A 22,207-nucleotide genomic window follows, 5' to 3' on the forward strand; every position below is an offset into this window, starting at 1 on the left:
GCGTATGACGAGACGAAAAGCATATGAGGATATTCAGCAGGTGTACACGCAACAACATCAGAGATATGAGGAACTTCAGGCTGAAGTAGTTAACCTTCGTATAGACAGATAATATCTTGGTTCTCAGGTTAGGAACTTAGAGGAGCAATTTCGGAACATCCAAATAGAGAGAAGAGAGGCATCGAGTGGTAAGGGGCGTAAGAATAGAGCTAAATAAATTTTATGTAATATGATAGGTTTTGGATCATTTTGGATATTAGATTATAATCATAGATTTTGGATTGCACAATTCTTAATTTATTTAATTTCTTAATTTCTTAATTTTTTTAATTTCTTAGATTTTGGATCACAATTCTTAATTTCTTCAATTGCACAATTCTTAATTTCTTAACTTCTATGCACAGTTCCTAATTTTTAGAAAAAACACATGCGGTATTAGCAAAACCGCGCCAATAGAAGCCCAAGCCCAGACGGTGTTGGCAAAATCGCGCCATAGAAGTCCACTTAGCAGCCCAATCCCATGCGGTGTTGGAAAAATCGCGCGGTTTTTCCAAAACCGCGTGAGAGATTTGGTACAGCACCAAAACTGGAACCAAATATTGGTCGATTTGGTGTTTGGTTTGGTGTTTTCATCAACATGTGACTCTCTTGAAGTTGAAAAAACACTAAATTATTGAAATTTTGGTGTTTGATGCAAGAAAAGTATCACTCCTAAATATGCTCTAAATAATTTGGTCTCAGATCACTTAGCAAGATGTCATAGATTCTAGATATAAGTAATGATTTGTCAAATCCTAACATCAAAGTCATTTCAGGAGCACTTGACTGCAGGGTATGCAATCAATGGCAGAGCCAGGGGGGGTTCAGGTAGGGGATGTCCAAATGGGTACTCGACCCGACTCGAACCCAATTTTTTGGGTTTTGAACGGGTATCGGGTTTTTTGGGACCGGCCCTATTCTTTGCGGGTCGGGTTCGGGTATTTGTTGGATACATGTGATCAAACCCTACCCTAACCCTATTTTTTGGGTACTCGTCGAGCTCGGGTTTGGGTTTCGGGTATCATAAAACCCGAAATATAGAACAATCCAACCTCTTTCTTTTCCAGTTTTCCCACTTCAAGATCTAAAAAAAAAAATCTCTTTTTCATCTAATTAATCAAAAGCCATCTCAAGAAAGAGTTGTTAATGACTCAACAATAAAGATTACAAGTCCTAGTTTAAAAGACTAAAAGCAGCGATTCATGTATCTAACAGTCTGGATCAGTGGATATAGATCACAGGTGCAAAAAATTATCGGTTGTGAGTATGACATTAAGCTAAGCTAATCAAACATGAGGGAAAGCACACTCTCGGCAGTATGTGAAAGAGTGTTTGATAGGTGTTTGGCTCCATCAATAGCTGGCGGGCAAGGGTGTGACAACATGACAATGATTTTGGTGCAATTCAAGAAGACTAGTCAATCCAAGCTACCTGCGAAGAAGCAAACATCAACATCTGAACGAGCTTCTCGGCCAACCAGAAGAGCTGAATCAAAATTGTCGAGTTGGTCTCTGGAGAGTTATGATCCTCATTTTACACGATCTTCCAAACACTGGGGTGGTTGTAAAACTTGTTTATAGTTGTATATTGTTTATGAAAAAAAAACTAGATTAACTTAGATGGGTGTTTGATTTTGTATTCCTTCTTGTGGGCGTTTGTTACCTTTGATATTTTTCTGTTACACTGTATAGATCTTGTGGGCGTTGGTGATGGGTTTGTTAACGGGAATGGTTGCCGGAAAGGTAAAGTGGATTTTTTTTTGGTTAATTTTGACTTTGACTAAAAACTTTCATTATTGAGTTATATCACGGTTGTGGATAATGTGTTCCTTAAGTTTTAAGTTATGGGATTGTGTTTGACATTAGTGTAATCCAATGGTTAATTTGTAAAGAACATGTTATGGCTTTTGCTATGTCTTATGGCTTTTGTAATCAATAGTTTTCTTGTAACTTGACAAATGATAATAAGAAACTTTATTTTTCATTTTTTGGATGCTTGTAACCAATTCTCTAAGACTAGAGGCTAGGCATCCACCCTATTACGAAAAATATACATCTCGAACTCTCAAAGTACCAAATTATGGAAATCATTTATAAAATTTGATATCACCCCTCCTGGTTGCTCGTTGTCGTTTGGTACTCCTTCTTCGGCTATCCACCAATTCTTCAAACAAACCAAAGCTTCTAAGGTACTTGGAAGTAATTGTGACATGTACTCGGACATAATTCTTCCACCTGCATTAAAAGCGGACTTCGGAAGGAACTGTGAACCACGAGGAACACATAATAGATCACGCCGCAATTACGAAAAGAACTGGAAAAGTCCCAGTAAGTCCTCCAATAATCCAATACATTAAATTTCGTCATTGTAAAATGGGAATAGGATCGAGTCTAAATATTTCTCCAACTCATTCATTTCCCTTTGATTGGTAGTGGGCAATTGCAATTGTCCTCTTGACATAAACTTTGCTAATTTTGATGTAGATGTAGATGATGATGAGGCTATGTTGGCAGGTTCTCTGCCCAATTTCCTCTGGTATGATGCAAAAAGTGTATCCAACTTGTTCCGATATTCTTTAAGTTTTGTTTCATAAGTAGAAGAATCATTAGCATACAAGAGATGTTTTAGCACTTCCATCTTATATCGCGGGTCCATAACAGATGCAAGTGCTAAAGGTAGAAAATCCATATTGTTCCAATATTTGTCATACTTTAAAAGCATTTTTTCACAAACTGGACTTTCAAGGTTATCATTGAGAAGATTTTTAAGATGCCCAATTGTCAAACAGAAATCACTAGCAGTGACATATGATGAGCCGGAAAAAAGCTTTGTAGCATCAGCAAATACACCAAAAAATCTTTCAAGTTTTCATGTTTTGCTTCCCATACTTCTTCATTAGGCAAAACCCAATATTCACCTCTTGCAACATGTGATTTATTGGTTTCTTATGCTTCATAATATGCTTCATCATTTCATATGTTGCATCCCAACGATGGGGCACATCTATTGGTATTTTATTTTTTTCAAACCCATCCATCTCACAAAATTGACAATATCTTTGATATTTTCTAGGTGAATATCTCAACATCTTGACAAAACTTCTAAATCCAACAAGTAAAACAGAAAAATGCTTAAGCCCATCTTTAACAATGAGATTTAAAATGTGGGCACTACAACGCACATGGAACAAATTACCGTATATCTCTAATAACTTAGAGATAAGTTCATCAACTGTAGCACCATTATTGCTAGCATTATCCAAAGTTATAGTGCTAATTTTGCCAACAATCTCATACTCAATAAGTTTTTCCATCAAAGCTTTAGCAATATATATTCCATTATGTGGTTCTGGATGCTCAAAATAAGCAATAATTCTTTTGTTAATTTTCCAATCATTGTCAATCCAATGTGCTGTGATACACATAAATTGAGATTGAGCTATTGAAGTCCAAAGATCGGAAGTAAGAGAAATCTTTCCAGGAGCATTTTTCAACAACGAAATAATATCCAATTTTTTGGACTTGTACATTTTTTGAATATCTCTACCAAGCGTTTGTCTAGAAATATTTTCAAAATTTGGAAAGTAAGCACCCTTAATAAATTCCAAATAATATTTATCTTCAACCATTAAGAAAAGAAGTTCTCTCATTACAAAAAACTTGATTGTGTGATAGTGTTCTTGTGTTGAATTATATGACCAAGTTGAAACTTCACCCGTACTATTTCTAGACAAATTAGTTTGGTTAGCATTGGGTGCAATATTTTGTAAACATCTTTCCACGTGCCTTCTAAGAGCAGTAGTTCCATTTGATGCAGAATGAGCTAATGGTTTTTGACAATGGCAACAAACTGCTTTTAATTCCATAACTCCAAGTTTATTCTTAACTTCCATCTTAGTAAAATGTTCCCAAACACCTTACCTTGCCCTTTTAGCCTTGGTATTATGACTATTATCAGTTGATGGGGGAGCACCCATATTATTTGAATCACTTTCATATCCCAACTCTGTGGGATCATTATCATCATCCATTTTTTTTTTCTAAAAAATATAAATAAATAAAAAACACTACAACCAAATAATATATAATACTTAATAACAAGAGAGTGGGGTTTGTGGAAAGAGTAATAAGTACCTAATTATATAATGAAAAATTAAATTGTGAAAGAAGTACTAACCGAATTAGCTTTGGAGAAGTTCTTGAAGTATATTTAAATCACTTGTTAATCTCAATCTTCATTCTTTATCCTTGAATTAGCACTTGCTTGTAAGAACTTGCTTGTAGTTGTAGAGAGAATATGATAACTAAGTTTATGATTAGAATTGGAGAGTTTGAGGTGTAGAGAATTGTATTTATAGATTTGGTTATTCACAAAAGTCATTTTCACCCTCAAAATAGAGTTGTTAGGATCCCAACAATCATAAATTAGGGACAAATATGTAATCTTGTATTAATTGATTTTGTTATTCACAAAAGTCATTTTCACCCTCAAAATAGAGTTGTTAGGAGCCCAACAATCATAAATCAGGGACAAATATGTAACCTTCTATTAATAGATTTTGTTATTCACAAAAGTCATTTTCACCCTCAAAATAGAGTTGTTAGGAGCCCAACGGTCATAAATTAGAGACAAATATGTAACCTTGTATTAATAGATTTTGTTATTCACAAAAGTCATTTTCACCCTCAAAATAGAGTTGTTAGGAGCCCATCAATCATAAAATAGGGACAAATATGTAAAATCTCAAACAAAAGTAAATATTCCCCTATATCTACAAGTCTCCACGTGGGTATCAGCACTTGTAAAGTTGTAAATAGTAATCAGCCCAAAAGTCAAAAGTTCAAAATAGTCAAATAGATAATAAATGAAAATAGAGTTGTTGGGAATTATGAGTCTGGTTCGGGTTCGGGTTTTGGTCGGGCATTTTTACCCTCTCTAACCGGGTTTCGATTTCAGGTTTTGGTCAGGCATTTTTACCCTCTCTAACCGAGTTTCAGGTTCGGGTTTTGGTCGGGCATTTTTACCCTCTCTAACCGGGTTTCGAGTTCGAGTTCGGTCCGGATATGGTTTCGGGATTTTTAACCCTTTTAACGGGTTTAGGGCCAAATTATCGGGTCGGTCTGGGTTCGGGTTTTGTCGGGTTTGGTGCGGGGTTTTTTTTTCGGGTTTCAGGCAGAATGGACATCCCCGTTCAGGGTACGCCCCAGTTAACCCTAGACTCTAGAATTCCACCTTTGCATATTGTATTTACAGTCATCTTGGTTATCCATTTGCTCTCCCTAAAATTTCAAATTCCAATCATGTGAAGACTTTGGTTTAGACCTTTAGATTTCCACTTATATTTCTAAGCATCTTCTTTATCACTTTCCTACTAATACAAATTTTAATCTTATAGATGATTTGCCGATATATAGGTTCTGGGGTTAGAGGCCATCTTGAGGATTGATAATTTTGGACAAAGTATCCATTTGCTCTTATTTTCGACTACAATACTTTTGAGAAATTTAAGGTTGACTTTAGAATGCATTTATGTTTGAAATAAATAGAAATAAACGAAAATCAATTGCTCGTTCAAGTTTATACAAATAAATCGAAAGAGGAAATCAATTTTTTTGAATTAAAGACTTAATCAAATAAGTTACACTATTAACACTAGCTAAAATGCACGTGCTTGCACGTGGATGAAAAATAAAAGTGTAGAATGAATTTTGAGTATTTACATATGTCAAAATAATGATTTTGATTTTTGAGCATTGCGTATCTACCATTTCACCATCAAAGTTTTCAAAATTCAAAACTATTATAACTTTCACAGTGCCTATTTATTTATTTTTTCTAGCCAAAATTCCATATAGAGATTAAAATTTCAAGAAACTACATCATAAAATTGGTAAGCAAAGTTTTATTTATCCAGAGCTCCTGCTTTTTACCCCATGGTTCTTTTGAGAGTTCTAGAATGTAATTTGGTCAAAGTTACAAACACAAGCACTTGTAATGACAAATATCATAAACCTGAATCACAACACTGAACACTAACATATCAACATGGGAACTTATCAATGAAAGTCAGGGTGGACTTCATCTTCTACTCTTTGATCATTGAAATTGGTCTCGAACATGTTATGGTTGAACGGAGCCTGAGCATCATCCAAACTTCCAGTTGTTCCAAACAACAAATAATCTTCATCTTCTGCCAAGTAATCACTCCACTTGGAAGGTCCTTGTGCCATAGTTGGCTGAGATTCCCTTGTTCCCTTTTGCTCTGCAAATTTCCAAACTTACATCATGAGTAAAATGCTGCAGTTTACTTAATTCAATTTAATAACAAAAAACAAAAAGGTGCCTGCATAGCTTGTTATATTTGACCAAGTGATTTTTTAGTAAAACTATACATATATATCAAATTCCATCCCAATCTTTTATGTAGGCCATGCTGACTTTAGACTTGTTACAATGGTCAGAATATGCGATTACATTGCTCAGCTTGAAGCAAAAAAAGTGTGCAAGTGACAAATTCAATTCAAATTTTGGTCTTGCTTTGAAAGATTCAAATCTTGGTTACTTGTGTTGGAAACAAAAGGGTTTTTGTCATGTCTTGGTAGAATGGTAGAAGGACCACTACAAGGGTAAAACAACTACACAATTAGTTACTATGTTTTGATGGATTCCACCTCCATGGTCTAAGCCAATGCACAACCAGAAACCAATCAAACACTGAATCTAATATACACAACTCAAACTTCACTTTGAAATCAAGAAAAAATAGCTATTCAGCACATAAAAGGGAAGGGAAATAACTCTACAAGAAAGTATATCATATGGCAAGCACAAAAGACTAAAGATTAAAACCGTGACCAAGCTTGATTATCTTGGGTGATGGTTGGACAATTAAAACTCTTTCTCTTTGCAAAAGTGGGACTATACAGCTTTGTTTCCTTGGGCGTGTTCAGTTCAGCAAAGTAACTCTTCACTTGAGAGTTGCTTGGCTTGCTATCTGTCTTTCTCTTTGCAAAAGTGGGACTGTACAACTTCTTTCCCCCAGCCTCGTTCATTCCAGTGGAGTAATTCTTCAGTCTCGGTTTCTTAAACATCTCTTTAGGCAATTCTGTGGCAATCTCTGGTTCATATCCACCTCCTGTGTAGTAACAGACTAACAGTATACTGATATACATTGCAGCAAGAAGTATAAACTAAGGCACTTTATTCCTAAATCTTTCCTTTCTTTTAGGTTCACATACAAAAAGTTTAGGAGCACCTATGGTTTGTGCACGATGCACCCAATTAACCTACACTGCTGATTTTAAGTAGTGAAATTTCAAGTTTTGGCATTAGGAAACCAATCCAAGTGGAGTACCTTCATTTAGAAACATATACAGGATGCAATATTCAACATTTCAACTTGTGAATTGTGATGGTATGTCAACATAAGTCCAAATACTTTCCCTGAAGTTCACCCAAAATACAATAATGGAGAACGCCGCATCCCGTACATGTCAATTACTATCCATGTGTTTCATGTTGCCATAAGTTTTTCGAACTTCCACTCATCTGTGTGATACCATGAAAATTTCAGTAACAAAAGTAACATTTAGGCTAATGTGTCCTTCTACATAACCCCAGTAAGCCCATGTTTCCGAAGCTACAGAGTCTTCATACATAATCACTGAGGCAAATATTTCAATTTAAATGAATATTTCAAAATATGTGTTTTATAACCATATTCTCTTCGTCATCATGCAAGGATCTCGGAGGAAGCTAATTTACAATGTAAAATGTTATAAAAGACAATGAGTACAATCAAAGAGTTAACTATGTTTACGCCTTTACAGATATAACTTGGCTTCAGATCGCAATAGAACAGTCGCACAAACAGGAAACAAATCCAAAGTAACACTACACCATAATAGCTATTTTGTAACAGTGCAAATTTTCCATAAGTAACGGAAATAACTGTTACTTATTAAGTAACAGATATATCCGTTACGTTTTACCACAAGCGTTACTTAAAGTCCGAAATTAATATTTAATAATGTTTTGACGGGTTATGTTAGGATAGAGTAACACTTGTATCTATGAGTAAAGGAGAAAATAAGGCAAAATAAATTTAAAATGAAAAGAAATATCAAAAGCCGGGCAATATTTGATATCACGACTATGTTTCCCCTTCTTTTTTTTCTTTTTGTTTGGCTAACACTAATTTAGCAATTCTAATTTTGCGCCTGTTTTTTCGTGAAGAGGAAACCAAAAAATAAATAAAATAAAACACTCTCTATAGAACCCTAGCCTTTTGAAAAGATCTTAGGTTTCTCTTCGCATCTTCTCCGATTTCTCTTTTGGGTTGTGAAATATTGCTGACGAATCAGGTTAGTCTCTTGACTTCGTTTTCGATTTCCTCTTACAGTCTCAATATATATTCTGCTTGATTAAAAAAGGTTGCTTTTTTACCAATACCTCTCTCTCTCATTTTTGTTGGTTGTTTGTAAACATGTTTATTTTCAGAATTCCATTGAAGGCTTAGTTTATGATGATGGTAACTCTATGTTATGATGATGGTAACTCTATGTTACACAAACAATTTATGGTATTGCACTCAATGTATTGAGTTACACATTGTCAAGTGTTGAAATTTAAAATCTTTTGGAATCTTAAGTACTGGATGTTATCTTAGATATAGTTGTTGAAGTAGTTTTTTTTCTCCAGTTTTTTTTTTTTTTTTTCGATCTTTGGTGAGAAAGATATATCATTATTGTGCACACTTGAATATTTAGTTTGGTTGAATTACTGTATTATCATGAGTTTATATTTTGCAATGCTGATGATAAAATAAGAGGTTGCTACTAAATTCTAACAATGCTTGTATAATTTGCACATCCTATGAACGACTAGTGATATGTAAGGCGACATTGTTTCAAAAGTAAGGTTAAATCATATCGAAAATAGACGAAGATTAAATTGGATTATATAGGTTTGAGTATGGAGCTCATTTCAGTATGGGGGTTAATGAACTAGTAATTATGCATGATTAGAATCATAACTTCCAGATCATTTATGCATTGGTTTTATCTTGCGAGCCGCGTAAGTATTTAAACGTGTTTGTATTTAGCGCACGTGTTGGACTTATTGGACTCATTGGACTTATTGGTTTTATTTGGTTTTAATTTTATGTATATAAAGTTTCTGTTATTTATATTTATGATGGCGTTTGTTTCTTGTTTTTGGTTGTACTTGGATAGCTAGTTGTCTGTTATTTATGCTGATCATTATTTCCCTTGGTGTCTAAATATAGTATAGAATGTCAGAACCAATAGATAAAGAATGAATGAGTGAAAACGAAAGAGGCGGCGTAGTCTATTCATTGGGAGTTGAGGTTTTTCTTAAATTTGCAGAGTGGAAGTTGGGCGGGAAGAAGTGTCCTTGCCCGTGCAAGAAGTGTCGGAATAGGTATTGGTGGACGTATAAAGAGGTTGGATACCATTTAATCTCAAAAGGTATAGAGAGTCCTATCGTGTATGGACTTTACATGGTGAGGAATTATCTAACGCTGTTGTTCATCCTCCATTGGTTGCAAATATTGGAGAAAAAACCTCGGATGATGATGGGTTTGAGATGGGGGACACTGAGGAAGAAACCATTGGGGATGTTGGGATTGGGATGAGAAACTTTGTCGACTCTGCTTTTGGATTACATGGTGATGCGGTGGTAGGTGATGACAATTTGGGAATTGAATTTGATGAGCCTTATGTTCCTGAACCAGACTTAGGAAAGAGGTATTACGATTATAAGAAAAAGGCAACTGAAAATTGTATCCTACATGTGAAGGTCCTGAGACAACTCTCTCAGCACTTGTAGAACTTCATAATGTAAAGAAAGAATTTGGTTGGTCTGGAACTGGTATGACAGTACTCTTATCCTTGTTGAGGCGATGGTTGCCTAAAGGTAACACCCTCCCTGAGAAGTATCCGGTAATGAAGGAGATGTTGAAAGACTTAGGGATGAAGGCTACGTGCATTCATACATGTGAGAACAATTGTATCTTATATTGGAAGACGAACAAAGATTTGACAGAATGTCCCGAGTGCCAAGCACCAAGGTTTAAAGTTAAGGAGGGGAGTAAAGGGAAGAAGAATTCCAAGGAGCCTAACAAGGTACTGAGACATTTTCCTTTAATTCCAAGACTCAAGCGGTTGTATACTATACCGTGGATAGCGCATGAGATGACATGGCATGCACGAGCAGAGACTTCTGCGGCTTATATGCGTCATCCAATTGATTCAGGTCAGTGGAAAATTTGTAAAGAAAAGTGGCCAAACTTTGCTAATGAAGCAACAAATATTTGGCTTGCAATTGCAACCGATGGGTTTAATCCACGTGGCATTCAATCTACTAGTTATAGTTGTTGGCCTGTTATCACCGTGCCTTACAATCTCCCCTTCTATGTGCATGAAAGCGAGTTTCAGATGTTGTCTTTACTTATACCCGGTCCAAAGGCACCAAAAGGAGACATAGATGTTTTTCTTGAACCATTGTATGCGATGAGTTGAAAGAGTTGTGGAAAGGAGTGTGAAACATGACATGAACAAAAGAGAAAACTTCACTTTGAAGGCTATGCTAATGTGGGGGTATCCATGATTTGCCTACATATGGAAACTTAGCGGGGCTGCGTAGCACATGGTTACAAAGCTTGTCCTGTTTGTGGTGACAATACTCCTTCCATATATTTGAAGTCTAGTAGGAAAAATGTATACTTAGATTACTGTATATTTCTTAAAGGCAATCACCCGTTCGAGGAACGGCAAGTACTTAGGGCTAGTGGGTAGCAAGAAAGAAGAGCGTAGGAAATCCTCCTCAACGATTAAATGGCGATGTACTTTTGCAAACATTGAGTTATGTGAAGTATAAACCTGGTCGGCGGAAGAGAGGTGGTCAAATTGTGGTTGATGACAATGAAGGTAATGAAGTTACATCGGCCCGGTATAGAAAGTCCATATTGTTTTTCTTGTTTTTTGGATCTATCACAAAGTTAGTCATGTTATTGATGTGATGCACATTGAAAAGAATGTTGCAGAGCACATACTAGACACGATCCTTAATAAGAAAGACAAATCGAAAGATCTGATCCGGGCCGACGAGGGATATGAGGGAACTTGGCATACACCGATCGATGGATGCAAACCGACCACAAGTGGGAAACAAGTTAAACCTACAACACCGTTCTTCCTAGATAAAGCGAGAAAGATGGATTTCCTTAAAACTTTGAAAACTTTGAGGCTCCGCCGGGGTTTTCATCTAATCGAGTAACATTGTCGATCTTGATCCATCTGGTTTGCTTGTAATGAAGTCACCTACGACTATCATGTGATTATGCAATATCTTTTGCCCGTGCTACTTCAACATGTTTTTCCAACTCATCCCGATTTAAGGAAAGCTCTTCATCGATAAGCTTATTTTTTAACCTTTTGTGTTCGAAAAGTTGTAATTAGGAAAGAAATCCAAGATGCCAAGTACATGGTTGTAGAGGCGTTGTGCGTCTTTGGAAAAGTACTTTCCACCATCATTTTTGATATTAGCATTCACCTTGTTGTGCATCTAGTGATGAGGCATTGATGTGTGGACCCACTCAAAATCGTTGGATGTATCCGTTTGAGCGGTAAATAATCCTTCTTTCAATCCCAATTCTTTTTTCCTTGCTTTTAAATAAAATTAATAAATGCATTCATGGGTTTATCACTTAATTAGGTCAATGAAGGAGTGCAAAGATATACCCAATAACAAACGATTTGTTGAAGTATCGATTCTTGAGTCGTATCTTGTCTCGTGAGTCCGACGGTAGGTATGCAATGGAGTACATTCCAAATTCACAGCCCAAGAATCACAAAACCAATGGTCAAGTGTTTCTAGATGAAAATGATGAATATAGCGATGAGGGTTATGTGCTTGAAGGTAAAGATGTGATTTTGTCAAAGGAGCAATTTGTACAAATCCGTAGATGGCTACTTTTCCGTTTGGAAGTCGATGGACTTGATGATCACTACAGTGTTAGTTTTGGCATGAATGTTTACTTCCCTATTAATAAATTCACACATATATACTAACTTATTTGAATAAATTGTAGTGAGTATCGTGAGTCTTTGCAATCTAGTTCCCGAAGCGTGAAAAAGGATAACAAAGACAGAAGTAGAGATACAAACAGATTTTATCGATTGGTTATATAATAAGGTATTTGTTAATTAGGATAGTAAGTTATGTTTTTATGTTATTTTCACTTTTTGAATTGTGGTATGTTTTCTCTGTAGTTGTTGGAGAATGGCGACACTTCATCTGAATTGTGGTTCTTTGCTAGAGGGCCATTGTTCAAAGCTAAAACTTTTCGAAAGTATCGCATCAATGGTTATGTATTTTCTACTAAGTCTCACGATGAAACCGTTCTTACACAAGACTGTGGTGTTTGCATGAGTGCAATTACTACATTTACATCAAGTAGGAAAGATAAAAATCCTATCGATGCGTCTGCTTGGGAAAGAAGCTGCAAGTGTAAGCGTTACTTGAAGTGAATATATTTGACATGAATATATTTGAAGTGAAAAGGCTTACACTTGCAGCTTCTTTCCCAAGTAGGACTTTTTCTATCTTTGTCTAGCCTTTTGATCATCAGGAGACAGTGAGAATGAGAAAAACCCTTTGGATAGGAAACCCACACTACACCAAAAAAGGTTTTTACTAACAGCTATATCCGTTACTTATATTTTTACTAACGCTTATATCCGTTAGCTCTAGGGTGTTACAGTCACTTAGGCAAAATTTAGTAACGGATATAACTGTTACTTAAATTAATCTTAGTAACGCTTATATCCGTTACTATAATTCTTTGTAACGGATAGCCAACTGTTGATCGGCAGTTTAATCTATTCATTTCTAACGGATATAAGTGTTAGTAACGTTTGGCGCTGCTTTAGTTACTTTTCTGGCGGGAAATCAATTTTCATATGTCACAGATATATCCGTTAGTAATAGATGTGCCACTTGCTATTAATATCGATATGTGTAACGGATACATCCGTTAGTAATAAATGTGCCACTTGCTATTGATATCGATGTGTGTAACGGATATATCCGTTACTAAATTTTTGTTAGTTAAAAAAAATATATATATTTATTTTTTTCCTGGGTCAAAATGTTAAAAAAAGTTCACCCTGCACATATGAATATTCCATCTTATAGAGATATCACATTCCATAAACTTAATAAACATATAATAACAAAAAACAAAACCACTAATCAATTAAACATTATTATAAAAATATAGACACTAGTCCAAATCCCAATTTACAAATCAAACTTATATAGAAATGACTTCACCTAACCTAATCTTGGGATGTCTAATATCTTTGTCATAGAATATCCCATTGTATTGGTCGATCATGGTGCTTGTTATTGCTCTCTCGAGTGTTCCCCATCGGTTTAGGGGTGCACATCTACAATTCCCATAACTTCTCCCACGATATCACCACTTATTTGACAAAGCCTGGCAAGAATTGAAATATCTGAGAAACATTGACACAGGTGTGTGTTGGTTTATGACATGGCAACCTATATGAAGTAGGACATAGTTAGGTAAAAAAATATTTCAATCCTCTAGTTACACAAATATTTCTTGGGGTTAAAACCTTATAAAGCGCCTCCTTACAAGGAAATCAATGCTAGGGGCATCTCATGGAATTGTGACTATATGTTAACAGAGAGTGTTCTTAGTCTATCAGGGTAACCACAATTAGAAATTTTATGCATCAATGTGTTTGTGTCCACACGGATATGCGGATACTTATCTTATTGGGCACATATTAGCATTTGTTTCGGAGACACAACACAAACCTTTCCCTACTAGAAAGATTTTTTTTTCTGCAAGAGTCAATTCATTACTGAGGCTTTCAAAATATGAAGTGTCCATGTCACATAGCTTAATGTGCTACTAAAGTACCAAAGAGAAAGGCCAAACCACCAAGGCAATGCCTTGCAATTTATCCTCTTTGCGACCTAATACTTGTTAAAGCAAAGACAATATTATTTCCTTAAATTCTAACATAAGCATAAGAAGTTTGTAACATCAATTGTTCGAGCGAATCATTTAGCACAATAAACCACATCCCTAGTTGCTCAAAACAGACATAAGTTTTCAAAGTTGGTACAAAGTTACACGAGTACTCTTGGAGATCAAAAATGGCACCTGCCCGACAACCCTTGCTCTTAAGCTAGCTATAGAGGGTAGGCGTGATCCTAAAGCGGATCTGGGTCGATAAACAACATTCAAAATTCTAGTATGCTCGACTTGATCCCGTAGATCACTTAACCAATTAAGATGATGCAGTGACACTGCAAGAAATTTAAGGATTCTCGATGTTAGCTAGCATGGTATGATAAAAGACAATCACAAAACCACTAAGCCATAAGCGAGCGGAGAATCATGGAAAGCCATTCTTCCCTTACCCAAAATCTCTTTAGAAAAGCAGCCATATCCAAATATACTTTCCATAAAAATAGAAAGAAACTTCACAAAGTGAATAATGGGTCCATGCTCCCACAACATTTAACAAGCCCAAAATGATGTCTAGGACCCTTATATAAGCACTTGAAATGATGACATTAATAAAAAAATTCCAGCCACCAAGATATATCTAACAAAATGTAACCATCTAGCATGCTACTATAAAGGATCGATAGAGTACATGAGAAGTTTTGCGGTCATGTGAAGATGAAAATTAGATGTCTCATCTTTTTAGAATTGATGAATCACTTTCTTCCCCTTATCGAATTTGATATTACCAAGATGATGAATCACCGCGACAACTTTGAATATTGAATCACGGAAAATAGAAGAATGAGGGCGTGGCTCTTATCAATGCAAGTTGTAAAGAAATTAAAATATCCGGTTTGTGCACCTGTTACGCCCGATAATTCTGTTATATCCATAGCTCTGCGAGTGGCAAGGTATTCATGAGCATAAACACACCAACTAGTTCATAGCAATTTAAGCTGGTTAAGATAACGAAATGATTGGGGATTTCCCAACTTATACTTCTCAATTTCTGTTAAGTTTTAAAACAATAGGCATTGGCTATATTAGCACCATATCCAGTCTAATAATGAAGGAACTTTCCCAAGGACGAGGATCAAGTTCATAAGAAAATACCTGTGATGATACTACACATAGAAGGTAGAAACAATGGTAGTTATTCTTTCGAGGATCGGAAATTTGACAAACACGAGATCTTTCAAGAAGATAATTTCTAATAGTAGCTCATGAAGCTACTATTAGAAATTATGTCATATGGTATCCGGAATCTACCAACACTCATATTTTAAGGCTATATTTCTTTCAACGGACATAAAATAATATCGAGAAAAGGTCACCATCTTGGTAGAGGACTAGTCGTGCTGCCAGCCAGACTTGCCGCGTGGTTGCTAAATCAAACACAAAGTCATCGGTTATTTTATGGCCAAATTTAGCCACAAAAATGAGAAATAACATTGTTTTTTCTAGCATTTGACACAACAGTTGGGGATGCTCTTATCCAAGTACCGTTTTGTGATATCAAAGGATAATACTCTGCAAAACCACAAACCATTGTGATCTTGTTATTTGCGGTGTTTATCTGGACTATAAACAATTCCCCTGCTGCCTACAGATATTGACATTTATCCTTGTTTGCAGTTATGGGATGAACGCCTAATAATTTTCAAAATAACTTGTAAAGTAATTACAACACATAAATTGTATATAAAAATTCCCGACGATATCAATCTCAAACATACCTGCTTCTTAAGCTCATTTACACCATCAATATGGGAAAGAGCATCAACTGCTGCCAACAATGAAATCATTCCCTGAACATTGTTTGAAATAGCTATTCAATTTTTAACAATATATTCAACACACAGGAAAATTATCTCTGAATTTGCTATAAAGACTATAGGAATTGCAATAGAAGGCTTTCAATATACAGATAAAGGAGAATCTGCACCAGGACTTTTGTCACGGAAAAAAGACGCGGAATCCATGGACGCCACTACTAATAAGATAGGCTTGGGCTGTCCTGATGTAATACTAATTGGCGGGAGTGAAGACAAGACAACGCCGCCGGATGATGTCGAAAACAGAACCGAAGGTTATAAGTCAAAAACAATGGAATGGTCCTTCAACAAACAATTACTTCATAGCATGTAATATTACAGGGCGATATAGAAACTAAAATGTTCAGGTCATGACCAACATTAAGAAACATTGGCTTATACACCAGAAAACATGAAGGTATGGGAAAATTCGGTTGCAACAAATCTGTATCAATGAGAAATATTAGGAACTAGAGAGCGATTGAGTAAAACCATCCCATATGTCAATATTTTGGCAAATCAAGATATCCACCATTGAAAAATCGTTACTAAGTCCGCAGACAGAGTAAACTTCAATTCACATAATGTTACACATATAGCTTAAGCATTATACTTTCTTCTCCTCTAAAGATTCTTCATATTTTTCGAAAAAGCGAGAACACATAAAATCTCCATCAACATAAAATCTTGAAATATTTCAAAATTACTAAATCATGTCAATCGCGCCTCTTACTTAAACTAAGTGTGGCCTAAATTTATTATGAACCTCCCAAAATCATAATATCTCTCGAGATTTTGGAACTTTCTTTATTCTCAAATATGGATAAAAAATTGAAACATTTTTAACAGCAAACAAGGTTTTCATGTAGTATTTCTATTATCAGGCTGACTGAATTGAAAATCAACCCCATTATATATCTCATTATAATCTCAATTAAACTCCTATTTGTAACACATGCACAGAGAGAGATAGAGAGTATGATTTCTCACCTGTAGCCACCCAAAGGCAAACAAGACTGCTGCCTTTGACAAGATTCTGAATCATGGGTTCCCGCCTTCGTTGTCTAGTTAAAGATATCAAATTTAATGTGGATTGTTAAAGTTGAAGGACCTTATATAAAGCTTCCACCTAAAGTTATCAATATAAGAGTAAACATTTTACCTACATCACAAGATCGAACTCATTCACGTCTACACTATATGCTAACAAGCTTGTTCTTCTCATTCTTACCGACAATCTGAAAATTTATAAGGAATTTCCCATTATCTGAGAATCTGAAATACAAGCAAGAATAGATGCCAATCAACATAATCTAGACACTTTCATTCCATAGATTGTGAGCAAAGAAAATCACTCTCCAGTGGGCATGCATGTGCCAAGAACAAGAAGCTGAGGTCTTTACATTATTAGTTTATACACAATGGTTCAAAGATCAACAGCCATTAAAGGTCTTTTTTTCTGAGTTTAATGTTTCACAAACTTAGGTAACACCGTAACACAATAATTGGACTACTTATATACAAATACTTATATAACTGTGTTGGTCCTAACACTAAACTCGTACATTCTTCAATGTTGAGCATTAACTTATTAAATTGTGGGGAAATATACTAATCTATTCCCATTGGGAAAACTCAAAGTTGTAGGATATAGAAGAGATCTTGATGAATATAATTTTTTCTATGCAAACACTAAATGAGAGCGTCTTTAGAAAGATACCAGCAAGATCTTCCTAAAGATACCGTATCTCAGAATGCTATTTTCTGATACTCAGTCAAACTTGAAAGTTGAGATAACTAAGGCCACTGGAAAAGACTGATACATGGGTGAAGTTTTGTACTTAACATTAGCTTGGTAACGAAGTACATAAATATGACTCTAGATTCTAGAAACATTCAGTGCTTTATTATAAACACTCCATTGTGATACTTCAATAAGATAACAAGTGTCGTTTGGGTTAAAAAGATTTTGTCGTATTTTAACAGTTCTGGTGTAGTGATATGCAAGTAAAAGGGAAAACATAACAACATCTGGAAATCCTACAGATCCTAAGCACCCTGATCTAAGCATTAAAAACTTGTCTTTGAAACTTCGATTCTGGATATCACCCGGATGACCAATCTAGAGTCCGGATAGCAAGAGAATCTAATCTAATTTTATGCCACATTGAGTGTAAAAGATCTTGAGAAACCAAATCACGTTTGACGTCTTAAACGATATGTGCAGTGGTTTATCAAAAGAAACCGAATCTAATAAGAAATTTTATCAATGTTAAAGAATAAAGCATAGAACAAGAGTTAAAAAACAGATGGAAGGGCGCACCCAATTAGTATCTTTCAATCCTTCCCCAGCCCCAAAAACTGCATCCTGGCTGTCTTTCCTACTTGAAAAGACTGAAATGGATAAGCAAAGTCCAAGTAATCCCCCTGAAAAGTTTAAAGATGTCACAGGTGTGAATGGAACTAATAGGCTACCTAAACACGACAAAAATAAATCAAAAGGAAAACAAATGCGATTACATAAAATGAGCAAATGTATAACTAAATGAAGAATACAAAGCAGGATCATTTAAAGGCAACCACTCACATTAAAAAGTATATAAGCTAGCATGTCACCTAGATAGAGAATAATACCGACAAGTGGCGACTTGCATAGGTGGAGTGAAAGTCTAGAGAACACTGAAACATACAAGTTGTAATGGATTCGATATGTTCGGATAGAGATGATATGAGATATCTAACAAAAAGAAATCACTAGGATTTGACTTGCTTACCTGCCACCATAATGATTCAATTATTCGAGAGAATATCCGGGCTTCAATTCTTTCCAATGCACTTGTAAATGTGTTTGGATCCTCCCACGTCACAATCATTGGTAAACTCAAAATTCCTTCCCTTCTTTCTATGGGGAGACACCTTCATTTCATTAATGAAGATCTCTTTTTGTTTGGCTTCCCAGATTCATTGATTTCAATATAGGGTGTAGAGGGAGCTTGTAGTCGCAACTTCTCATCGGCTTTCTGCCGATGCTTGCTCCTAAGACAACTGAATTTGGCGACCAGAAAAGTTAACCTATTTTTTCAATAAAGCGGTCAAACAATGAACTGACTAAGAAGTGGAAAGAGTTCACGAGAATTAAATGTGCAACAATTGGGATATGATAACAAAGAAACAGGTTTGGAGAACATCTAAGCTAGACATATTGGTTTGTAAAGTTTCATCGCCTTGTACTTGCAAAAGCTCAAGCGATGACACGGGCTGAACTTTATGAGAGCCATGTGGTTGAACGTAAGTAGAGGGACGCCGCTTATAAGCGGGAAAGAGTCTAGATACACTTGATGTCTTGACCGCATTCAAACTCGCAAATTTAAAATCTGAGGTGTATTGATGAAAATTTCAAGGAAGAAAAAAAGCAAAGAGTGAGTTTATCTGAACCTTGGGACATCAGTTGCACATGCTTTCACAACCAAAACTAATCCATAAACAGCAGTTTTAGCGGCCTCTCCCTCGCTAGTCACTGATCCATTCTACAAGCATGTAAGTAAGTATAACTTTGGAAAGGCGCCGAAATGGAGCATAAACCCTATTTGTCAATTCCCATGCTCTGCGACTATCGAGTAAAGAGAGACCTCAGCTGCAGTAGCTTCTCTTAGATCTCTCTCAAGTTTCTCTATTTTACACTCTAATTCTCGAGCTTTACCATCGGTGAAGCTATTTCTTACATCTTTACGACCAACTAGAGTGTCTTTCTTTTCAAAATTCCTGAAGGTATTAGCACCACTACAAAAGTCAATCAAGACATCAATTTCCTTTATTTCTTCATTGCATGGACTGTTTTAGTTGACTCATTGCTTGTAAATTTGAGTCCAAGCGTGTTTGAATAGACTTTGGATGCCTCGGTTTCTTCCTAGGGGAAGGTACCACTTCTGCAAATACTTCCTTCATTACAAAGGAGGTGTAGCTTTGGAAGATGTTATGAACTTTTGGGTAGCATCCGTGAAAATTTAGCGGATCCCTTGTCTTCCTAGAATCATTTTCCTTTTCTCGCTTTGTTCTTCTTGTCCTTTCTCATGCCACCTCTCACCATTTTGCTCTCTATAGAGGCAGACGGCTATAAAAGAACTTCTTACTTCCTTTCCGCGCCAATTAATGCTTTCATCCCAAGCTCTGTTGTCCTCTGTTGAATGACAGCAGAGTCATCGAGCTTCACAAAGGGCTGTCTTCTCACCTCGTGAGGATCTTGCTCGAAGCTTGCATGCTTTGGCTACAAGAGAATTGGTGTTGAAACCCTTTACAAGTTGTTGAGCATTTTCTTTAAACTTGTTTTACGCTTTGACAATCTTTTTTTCATGAACCAGCCGAACCAAATCAGCCCCTGTCCAAACTTCTCTGGCTGTTGTTGGATATCACATCTCTGATCTGTACCTTCAAAACCAACAATGGGGAAAAATTGAGGACTTACTTTTTCTTATGAGGCTAAATGATGTTAATCTTTCTTCATGGTTCTTAACAAAAATCCATCGGGACCTCAAAGCGGAAATATATTATTAGATGAGGAGATGAACCCAAAAATTTCAGATTTCGGGATGGCAAAGCTTTTTGGAGTAGATCAAACTCAGGGCAATACAAATAGAGTTGTTGGAACATAGTAAGTATCATAATACAAAATATCAGGATATGAGTATTTATCGATATTCAATTTCTGGATATATATCGTGGATATATTCTCTTTTTGGAGATATTTGACATTGTTTCACATGCAAATATCGTAGATATATTTAAAATATCGACAAATATCATGGATATTTCTTGATATATCATGATACATTATTTATATTTATTTGAAATATAATGGTAAATATTAAATAAAATTATTATATACACAAAATATCTCCAAATATCCCAAATATTGTTGATATTTGCAGTCGTATATATCTCTGAACATATCGTGATATTTATATATCTTTCTTTGAAATCTGGATAGATATCTCCAAATATCACGATATATCGGGATATTTTGTACTATGGTAAGTATAACAAATATGAATCACTTTGTTATTTTATTTAAAGAAGCATATTACATTTTGGAATCAGAATTACACTTTTGATGGACTGCTCTAAAATTGGATGCATTATTGGTTTATTATGTAGGGTTAATGAGTATTACCCCCACTAAATAAGCCAATTAGGATTCTCCCCACGGGAAATTAGGATTCCCGCCAAATACACACAAAAGAAACACTTTCAACCCAATTTGAAAAACCCTAATTTCCCATCCAGGGACTAATGGGGGTAATACTCGTTAACCCTTCTTGTTCCCATCTAAAAGAAAACTAATTGTTGATGTAGCGGGTATATGGCTCCAGAGTATGCAATGCATGGACAATTCTCGGTGAAATCAGATGTCTTCAGTTTTGGTGTCTTGGTTTTAGAGATAATAAGTGGTCAGAAGAATAATTCTTTCTATGAAACAGAACTTGCCGAAGACCTTACAAGCTATGTGAGTATGGCCATGGTTGTTATTTATCCTTTTTCTTTACTCTTTTTAAGCTACAGTCTTCACTATAAGAACAACAAATAGAGTTAAGAATACGAAACTTAAATACATTCTTGGAAACAATCCAAGATACCACCGCTTTTACTTTTACTGAAATAAACCTATGATGCATTGCTGCAGGCATGGAGACAGTGGGAGAAAGGGAGTCCTTTAGAGTTGATAGAACCGACACTGAGAGAACGCTATTCAAAAAATGAAGTAATGAGATGCATACACATCGGCTTGTTATGTGTTCAAGAAGATGTAGCAAGGAGACCTACGATGGCATCGATTGTTCTAATGCTAAACAGCTACTCTGTCACCATTCCATTACCTAACGAACCAGCATTTTTTGTTAGTAGAAGTGACCTTGGCTGGACAAATAAGGAGCATGGACGAAACACAAATAATTCAAGCCAATCAATCCAATCAATTCTGCCAGACCGATCTATTAGTAGTTACATTAATGAAGCCTCCATCACGGAGTTACACCCTCGTTAACACTCATGGATGAAGAGTACTATGAATTAGGATATGTTACTTATTTGTTAAGGTCCCCTTTCTTTCAAGATGTATTAATGGAAGTTATAGTAATTTTTCACGTTCATGCCATTATTAGCCATCTACAAGTGAATATTTGACGTGACATTATGAGCATCTACAAGTGATTTTTCTTTTATATCTACTGTAAGTTCTAAGTTAACTCTGTGATGCAGAAATGTTTGGTCAGACTACGGCCAAACTTTT

General features: G+C 35.7%; 1 pseudogene across 1 annotated transcript in view; it reads left to right on the forward strand.

Annotated features, from left to right (window-relative positions):
* The window catches only part of LOC147513372 (cysteine-rich receptor-like protein kinase 10), a 33,230-nt pseudogene extending 11,091 nt beyond the window's left edge, over positions 1-22,139 (forward strand). The window contains exons 6-7 of the transcript XR_015215421.1: positions 21,274-21,424; positions 21,602-22,139. The product of XR_015215421.1 is annotated as a cysteine-rich receptor-like protein kinase 10 (transcript). The remainder of the gene's footprint in view (positions 1-21,273; positions 21,425-21,601) is intronic.
* The last annotated feature ends 68 nt before the right edge of the window (positions 22,140-22,207 follow it).

This window comes from Coptis chinensis, chromosome 3 (assembly GCF_015680905.1).
Source record: "Coptis chinensis isolate HL-2020 chromosome 3, ASM1568090v1, whole genome shotgun sequence".
In the NCBI taxonomy this organism is placed as follows: Eukaryota; Viridiplantae; Streptophyta; class Magnoliopsida; order Ranunculales; family Ranunculaceae; genus Coptis; species Coptis chinensis.